The sequence below is a fragment of the Oratosquilla oratoria genome, chromosome 40, assembly GCF_046742065.1.
Source record: "Oratosquilla oratoria isolate Oo_2021 chromosome 40, ASM4674206v1, whole genome shotgun sequence".
In the NCBI taxonomy this organism is placed as follows: Eukaryota; Metazoa; Arthropoda; class Malacostraca; order Stomatopoda; family Squillidae; genus Oratosquilla; species Oratosquilla oratoria.
Genome location: NC_134816.1, coordinates 29691822 through 29701821, shown reverse-complemented (window position 1 = coordinate 29701821; position 10000 = coordinate 29691822).

Sequence of the window (10000 nt, the reverse complement as noted above, 5' to 3'; positions counted from 1 at the left end):
CGGTACTCCTTCCCCCCACTACCCTAGCCCCCCCCCTCCCCAGATGCGTTACCCCCCCACCCTAACCTCCAACGCCCTATCCCTCTACAGTACTTCTCGATGAGGGTACGTCCCCCCTATTGGGGGAGGGGAGGGCGGCAGATTCACAATATAGCCAAGCGCTCTTATGCAACCCCCCTCCCCTTCCCCCTCTTCTCTCTCTCTTCCCCACCCCCTCCAGTTTCCATTGGCCAATATGTATTACCCCCCCAACTTCTTTTGCTCATCGCCCCGGCTTTCCTTTCCCCTATGCCACCCCTCCCCCCTCCCCCCTCCCCCTTCTCTTCCCCTTCCGTCCTTTCACTACTCTGTTTACATTCTGCGCATGGGCGATTGAATCGTAAACCTTCTCTTAACCATGGCTATTTAGCCAATGGACATTGTGTCCGAGGACCAATTGGCCCGTTCTGTGGCATATCGTAGGACCAATTTGGTCCTCTCCTTCGTGTCAATCTGGTCCTTTGCGTCCTGTTGTAGGATCAATTCGGTCATCTCCTTTTTAATATACACTGATGATGAACTGCTGAGGAGTTCATGTTGTCTCCGTCTGGCATGCGCGGCGTTGGCGCACACTCGGACACTTTCTCTTACCTTCGATGTCGGCGGCGTCTCTCTGGCGTTGCCTCGCGTCTTCTTGGCGTCTGCTTGGCGTCTGACTTCCTTCTCATGAGGTCGATTCTTCTTTAGGTGTTTTGGTTGCCTCTCTTCGGTGGCTTTTGCCGTGCCCTTTCAATAGCCCCCCTTTTTCTGCACTGACACATTGACATATGCGCGCGGGCGCGCGCGCACACACACACACACACACACACACACACACATACATACACACACACACACACACACACACACACACACACACACACACACACACACACACACACACACACACACACACACACACATATATACATACACACACACACACACACACATATACATACACACACACACACACACACACACACACACACACACATACACACACACACACACACACACACACACACACACACACACACACACACACACACACACACACACACACACACACACACACACACACACACACACACACACACACACACTCGTGCAGCTCTGGTGGAAGAAAAACAAAGACGTCAAAGATAAAGTCCATTGTGAGAAATTAAATACCTCTTGTGATATATAAGAGGCTATCACGGAGCACCAACTGTATAAAGGGAGAAAGGTGAAAAAGGAAAATATACCTGTAGTAGTAAAATAGAAAAATGAAAATGAAAATGAAAATGAAAATGAAAATGAAAATGAAAACGAAAATGAAAATGAAAATGAAAATGAAAATGAAAATGAAAATGAAAATGAAAATAAAAATGAAAACGAAAATGAAAATGGAAATGAAAAATAAAATAAAAATGAAAATGAAAATGAAAATGAAAACGAAAATGAAAACGAAAATGAAAATGAAAATGAAAATGAAAATGAAAACGAAAATGATAATGAAAACGAAAATGAAAATGAAAATGAAAATGAAAACGAAAATGATAATGAAAATGTAAAGATCGATCCGCGAGGTGTCGAAAGGTGAACACGAAGGACGATGAAAAGAAGTTGATCACACCAGAACACGACTTCTGGTTTCGTATTTGAAAATATCGTAAACAAAAATTAAAATAATTATTAGCCATCAACACAGGAAATAGATCAGGTGGTAGAATCAATAATAAAAGCCTTGCAGATGACATGAAACATGTAAGGAAATGATCTGAAACACTAAGGAGAAAATTTCGAACAAAAATTGTCGACTCACTCTCCTAGGCTCAGAATTCGTCTCATCTCATCCTAATGCTTGACCCTTAAACGGGCCCTACACGATCAATATTATTGCGCAATATTTCGTATTGTACAGTATTATTGACGGTGTAGGGATGATATTGAAGAATGACACAATATATTGAAGACCTCAAATGTACAGAAAAAACACCGTGCATCTTCTATACCATCCCTACATTCTCAATAATACTGTAAAATACGGAATATTGCGCAATAATATTGATCGTGTAGGGCACGCTTTAGGATTAGATCCCAATCCTAATCACACCGGAAGAGGAGTTTCCCCTCACTTGGCGCATGACGTCACAGGGAAGTGTCACACAGCCAGCCAATCAGATAGCAGAGGGCGTGGCCTGGTGAGTGCAAGAGCCAATGAGAAGATTCAATTACCACATGACGTCAGCAGAGTTGCGCACTAGTGTACCTCTTTTTTTAACAGATCAAGTCTCTATCTGCAGTGTCCCCATCTAGAGCGGTTTTCACAGTCGTTAGGGTTTGTTTAAGTGGTTACGAATGGCGACCCAGTGGTACTAATCTCCTAGAGTTTAAACCTACTATTATCTTGAAAACAAGGATAGGCTTGCATTAGCATGTAAACAAGGGAATAAGTAGGTCTGTATACCTTAACCTCATTAACAGGCTTCAACATCTTCTGAATATTCTTCGGTCGTTAATAATTAACGTTCTTTTCCTTGGGAACATCATCACATCGAAGAAGCGGATGATGAAGAAAAGGTGAAAGGAGGATATAGTGACATAACAGAGGAACAGAAAAAGTACAACAATGATAAAAATTCTTCTGTGAGTGGAGACGAGTTTCTTATCAGAAATTAATACTGCGTGAATCTGGTCCGTAGGGACGTTACTAGAGTCTGATTGCATAAAACATACCCGGTAGTTCTTGGATCTGGTCTCGATTTGAGAAATTAAACTTTGCGCATCTGGAGGTCGAGGATACTCTGGACAGAAGGATCTCTTCGATTGATAAAAATGCATTTTTAGTCTTTACCCTCCCTAACCCCTAACCCCTCCAACTACTCCCTACTTCCCTCCTCTTCCCCTTTCCTGTATCTCTCCTATTCCTCCTCTTCCCTCCTCTTCACCTTTAATATATCTCTCCTCTCCCTCCAAACCTCTTTTATTCCTCTTTTCTTTATACAGACTCTCTCTTCCCTTTCCTCTCCTTTCTTTCTCACTTCCACCTCTACTCACACCACTCCCCTTCCATCCCCAAGTCCCTCCCCTCCCCTCCCCTCCTCCCCTCCCCTCCTCCCCTCCTTCTCGCCAATCCTCTGTCCATTGTTCATCGAAAGCCGTGAAGAGGAAGGGAGTGTGAGGGCGGATGAGGTGTAAGCCAAATACTTTGCGCTAAATTGGCTTACTTATCTCGTACTGTACAAATTGGGTCTGTGGGTGAAAGCGGGGTAACCGGAGAGGAACCAGACTTCGGGGGGAAAAGCAACTCAAAATTCCTTACTATATAACGCCTTCTACCCTCATTATGCGTCAGGCATCGAACTCGCCTTGTAAGGAACCTAAAGTCAATAAATCAACCTATCAATCGATTAATCAATTAATGAATCAATAGGGAGCATATGCCGGAGGACGCGGGCCGTCGCGTCGCACCTCTCACACGCAGACGCCATTCCCAACCTTATCCCAGAGTAGGTCCCCACGCAAGAACCCTTCCCATTTTCCTCGACCAAGATCAAGGTCCACGCGTTTGGGAGTTCACTTGACGATGAGGTTCAATCCGTCCATGTATGAAAGAGAAAGAGAGAAGGAGAGGAGACAGACAAACAGACAGACAGATAGAAAAAGACAGACAGGTAGAAAAAGACAGACAGGCAGATCCACAGATAGACACATAGACAGAAATAGACAGACAGAGACAGGCAGAGACAGACAGACACATAAGGAAGAAACAGACAGATAGAGACAGGCAAACAGACAGACAAACAGACAAACAGAAAAAGACAGACAGGTAGAAAAAGACAGACAGACAGGCAGATCCACAGACAGACACATAGACAGAAAGAGATAGACAGAAAATGACTGGCAGAGGCAGACAGAGGTAGACAGAGACAGACAGACACACAGACAGGAAGAGACAGACAGACAGATACAGGCAAACAGACAGACAAACAGAAAGGGGAGAGGTCCGGTTGTAACTCATCTGGAAGAGCAACATCAGCAGCAGACGCCAACATCCTTCCCCGTGTTGAATCAAGTCTTGTTCACACTTGAAGGTGCGACAACACTGCACCTTGGTTTTCTTCGTCAAGAGTAACAGATCTCTGTTTTCTCAAGACTTCCGCTTGCCACATACTGACTCCACCTCGTCCGTCCTCCACACAGTGAGCCACTGTTCTCCGCGGCTACAAAAATCGGAGAGGACGCGAGATTCTATCCGAGCGCTTCGCCGCCATTTCTGGGTATTGCATCCCGTAATGGATATATTGACTGCTTGATTTTTAAAGTAGTCGAAATCTAAGGGATTCACTGATACCCCCTACGGATTAGAGTTACGCAACATTTTTTTTAATGACTGGAGAGTGATCTCCATTCAAAAAAAAAAAAAAAATGCTAATCATTTTTAACTTCCACAATCTCTTCTTTGACACTTCTCTGAATCCACCTTTTCTTTGAGACGTTGTCTTCAAAGACAGAAGCACTTTTTTATTATTGACAATAAATGAATAAGTAAATGAATGAATAGAAAAATAAGTCAATGAATAAATAAACCAAATACATAAATAGATAAATGCACCCTTTCATCCCGACGACCTGTTCGTCAAATTCATTTAGTTTATAACATATAATTTAAATTTAGCTTAAGAGAAGACTTGGATTAAAGAATGTGTTTTAATGAGTCAAGAACCAGATTTGTCTTAAGTCTACCTCTTCAGTTAGCCTGGCTTTCCCCATTGCAGACCACTGGGTCATAGGGTCGAAGGTGTTAATTCGCTGACGTGGGTCTCCACCCATTTGATACTGATCTGACAAGGATGACACGCATCTTCGGCTTCTTCCTTCGCGGAGGAAACGCCTCTCAACATTATATTCCAAACTCTGTCATTTCAACAACGACCTATTCGATTTTGTACTGTACTGTGTTCTTTGTGTTACACAAGTGTGGTTTTGTGTTGAATTACTTGTTAATAAGCCCTGCGGTATAAGGATAATCTCCTCCGACATAGAACTCGACAGCTGGTTGTGCTGAATAGATGCAATTCGCTCTCATCTACCAATGAACCATACTAAGGCACATACCTACGAAACTACCTCACCATGCCGTGTTATATACCAGCTATCTTATGCTGTATTACATATTACCAATCCATGCTACATACCTCCGGTTCCATCCACGATCCTGAGCTTGATCACTTGTCCACAGCTGTACCTGGGTTCCATTCAGCCAGGATAAGCTCATGCGCCTTCATCAGGTATAAGAAGAGGACGGATCGCGACGGCAATAGGTTCGGCGAGCTAAGTCGCGTCCTTGGAATGGCCACACGAAAGCAAAGCTATGCTATTCTCTCTCCTCCTTTCTCCCTTTCCCTCCCTCTCTCTCTCTCTCCCTCTCTCTCTCTCTCTCTCTCTCTATATATATATATATATATATATATATGTATATATATATTATATATATATATATATATATATATATATTTATCTATGTATTTACCTATCTATATATCTATCTATTTGTCTCTATCTGCACACACATACACATGTTCAGCCACACGCATACATACTACATTCATATATACATACACGCGTATATTCATACACACGCTCATACACACATACACACGTATATACATACATATATATATATATATATATATATATATATTCGCATATATACTAGGTGTTGAATGTTTTAAGAAATACAGACTTTCAGGATGTGATCAATTTTGTTGCACCCTTATTTAGGCATGGTTTCATTGACTACTCACATTACTTTTAAACTATTCTGACTAGATTGTGTTCATGTTATCAACTAGACCACGTGATTCAGTAACAATTGTTTACAATACACAATGAAAAATATAAATAATGAAGTGTACATTGTACGAAATATAAGAATTATAAACCTGTCACTCAATACTCACAAGAGAAATAGAATCAAACTCACCATACACAGATGGATGGGGAATCTTGCATTCAAGTCTCCAGCTCCGCAAAGGACGTCTGGTTTCATTAAATAAATCCGTGGTGCATTCGGCCCAGGGTGTGTGTGTGTGTGTGATTCACCATGGTCTTGGATCACGTGTTAGGCTCGTGATCGACAGCAATTTCCCTTCCGGAAGAGAGCTCAGAGCTCATATATGACCGATCTATGGGTAATTCTGTGACCTTACACGTACACACACACCCAACTCCCCGCCCACGAGAGTTGGAGTAACGAATCCCAGTGCGGCGATACTGATATTATTTCAGCCCTGGGCGGGACTCGAATCCAGACCGTCGTAGTGGCGGCCGGGAACTCTACCATTGCGCCATCGAGTGTGTGTGTGTGTGTGTGTGTGTGTGTGTGTGTGTGTGTGTGTGTGTGTGTGTGTGTGTGTGTGTGTGTGTGTGTGTGTGTGTGTGTGTGTGTGTGTGCGCGCGTTCGTGCGTACATGTTAAACAACTATCCAGACACCTTGCCTTGTCCGCAAAAGGCAGACTGAAATTAAGTCCGCGGCTTGCAGGTGCGCGCGGAACTTGTGCCCGGGGTTTTTGATGTCACAATCCTATGAACCTTCAATCACACATGATGGTCAACATTGACCTGCCACTGCCAGAGCCTCGGAGGTGGACCAATGAACATGGAAGCCAAAGAGATAAAAGAGATAAAAAAAAAAAAAAAAAAAAAAAAATCCGCTTCTAGGTACGTTCCTAGGTGCGTTCCTCGGTGGAAAAAAAGCGTTCCTAGGTACGTTCCCAGGTGCGTTCCTCGGTTAAAAAAAAAAAAAAAAAAAAAAAAAAAAAAGTTCCTAGGTGCGTTCCTCGGTGCATTCCGCTTCAGTTTGGCCGCGGTTAGCGTTCCCAAAATATTAAAGCAATATAGGTGGCGGTATAGTATGTGGCTTACCTTTTGGATGTGGCCTACCTTTTGGATGTGGCCTACGAATTTTTTCTTTGGTACAGAATGTGGCCTACCGGACTTTTATTTCGGTATGAACCTGTCTCTTAAGTTTTGAAAGTTTGGGAGCGTTAACTGCGGCCAAACTATAGCGGAACGCACCAAGGAACGCACCGAGGAACGTGCCCAGCCCTACAAAAAAGTAACTGGTCCTTGGGGACAATACTGTACAGTCATAGATGGTAAAGAAGAAGTTGAAAGAAAATATTAGAACGGAGGGACTGAGAAAATTATAATTTATCAGTATTTTTTTGATTGGATACTACACTAGATATGGATCAAAAGGTCTCCTGTCGGCATGCTTTGCCTTTGTAATCCTAATCATAGAAGTATGCTGTGTGACTCTGGTCCGTAGAGGTTCCATTAAAATACCTGTATAAAAATACGTTAAATGTGTGTGTGTGTGTGTGTGTGTGTGTGTGTGTGTGTGTGTGTGTGTATGTATGTATGTGTGATTCAGATTCTCATGTCTCTACGCAGGAGGGCAATCCTCCGTGTCCTCTAGCCTCTGCTGTATGGAAGCAAGCAATGAACCTCCGCCCGCGGTACAAGATCTCTGTGCAGAATCACTGAACACCTCTTGAGAGATCATGTGTCAGAGCAAGATACACTCAAGAGCGCCAGCATAAGACAAGTCATCTTATCAGTGAGTGCCAACTGGGGCACTGCGGACGTGTAGCTGGAATCCCGGAGGATGACACAGATCCAAGAGTAATCTGAGAGACGACCCAGAAGGGACAAGACCACCGGGAGGTCCGGTCAAGATGAGGTGTAGTGTTTTGTCAGCAATAGCCAGCGTTTCTATCCTTGGCGGGGGGACACTGTCCCGCCTAAGAGGAGGAAACCTGGTGGTGGTCAAAAAGAGATTCAAGAAGAATGACAGAACGGAAAGAATTTTTTTTTTTTTTTTTTTTTTTTTTTTTTTTGGTAATGGAATCTGGAATCCAGCCATAAAAGAATACTGAATGATTTTGATCCGTAGGGATATCACTAAAATAAAATAAAAATTGATCGTTTAAAACTTACACAGAAACTATTTTTAACGAAGATTCAAATGGGGGGCATCAAATTGTACGAAAGTGGCAGATGCCGACAAGTCGATCGAAATAAACACCATTTGAGGACGGAGCCTTCATTGTATTAGTACGACCTTTCGATTGTTACATCATGGACTTAAAAAAGCCTCACAAGGGCCACCAAATCATAACATTTGCCTGGAAAGAGTATGTATTGGTCGGAGGTGTGCTTGGGTCTTTCGAAGAGAACATCAAAAGAACTAAGAAAACACGAGTAAGGTTACTCACTAAACAGCGTTTGTTCCCACTAACTAGTCACTATTCATTAGTAGAGGTATTAGTTAGTAGTATTCAGCACCTGCAGCAGTAGTAGTAGTGGTAATAGTAGTAGGAGTAATAATATTGGTAATGATAGAACCTGTAGTAGTACTAGCACTAGTGGTAGTAAAAACATGGTGGTGGTGGTGGTGGTGGTAGTAGTATCAGCAGCAGCAGCAGCAGCAGCTTCGATTCTAAGCAAACTGTAGCAGACAGTAGAATAAATGAACTTCTGTATTCGGCCTCATTAGAAATATAGACAAAAGGGTAGTTGACCACAATCATTGGCGAGAGAGGGGCCTCTGAAGTGTGCCTGTGGGAGACAGATCCTGACTGTTTCCACCACACAGTTCCACGAGGATAGTGAAAAAAAAAAATATTCGTAACAGCATTAGTGATATTAATAGTAGTAATATTAGTTGTAGTCATTGTAGTAGAAGCAGTAGTCTTTCGGAGAGCAGTCTGACTTTTAGCTTTGAATTTCTCAGATCATATTACCCACCAAGGGAGCTTCATGCAAATACTCAAGTGAGATCAAAGTATTACTCTCCCTTGCCTCCCCCTCCCCCGCAGAATCCACAGACACGCGCGCACCAGGGGACAGGGGAGGCGGGAGTGGGTGGAGGGAGGTTGAAATCCCAAGTCCATATTGACATAAGAGATACATACGTTACAGTTTACGTTATAAGTTTTCTACAAATGCGATTATATCAAGTACACATTCCTCTGTATCAATGTGCTATCTACCCTCTCATAAAGGTGTTGGAATCTATACATTTTGTTATGGCTGACGTCAGACGATTTTATTCAGCTGTGGGGGGGAAGGAGATGGGGTAGATCTCATACAAAATGGATTTTTTATTGACTGGCATCCTATTTGTTCAAAAGTTTACCTTTTGGGATCACAAAATAGTTTATCGTAGGGAGAAAATAGGCAGATAAATTAATAGAAAAATAGATAAAAAAGAATAGAAAAGTTTGTTAATATCATCTCTGAACCTATAGGGTTAATTCTTTGTCCATCTATCAGTTTCCTTACATGGTTAAGATAATAATCCTATGACACCTTAGTATTCTGTGCATATGTAATCACATATACATGATCAATTAATCACCTATATAGGCGTCCATACACATATGTAATCACATATACACGATCACTTAATTACCTATATAGATGTGCATACACATATGTAATCACATATACACGATCACTTAATTACCTATATAGGCGTTCATACACATATGTAATCACATATACACGATCACTTAATTACCTATATAGATGTGCATACACATATGTAATCACATATACACGATCACTTAATTACCTACATAGGCGTCCATACACATACGTAATCACATATACACGATCACTTAATTACCTATAATGGCGCACATACACATACAGTATGTAATCACATATACACGATCACTTAATCACCTATATAGGCGTCCATACACATATGTAATCACATATACACGATCACTTAATTACCTATATAGGCGTCCATACACATATGTAATCACATATACACGATCACTTAATTACCTATATAGGCGTGCATACACATATGTAATCACATATACACGATCACTTAATTACCTATAATGGCGCACATACACATACAGTATGTAATCACATATACTCGATCACTTAATCACCTATATAGGCGTCCATACA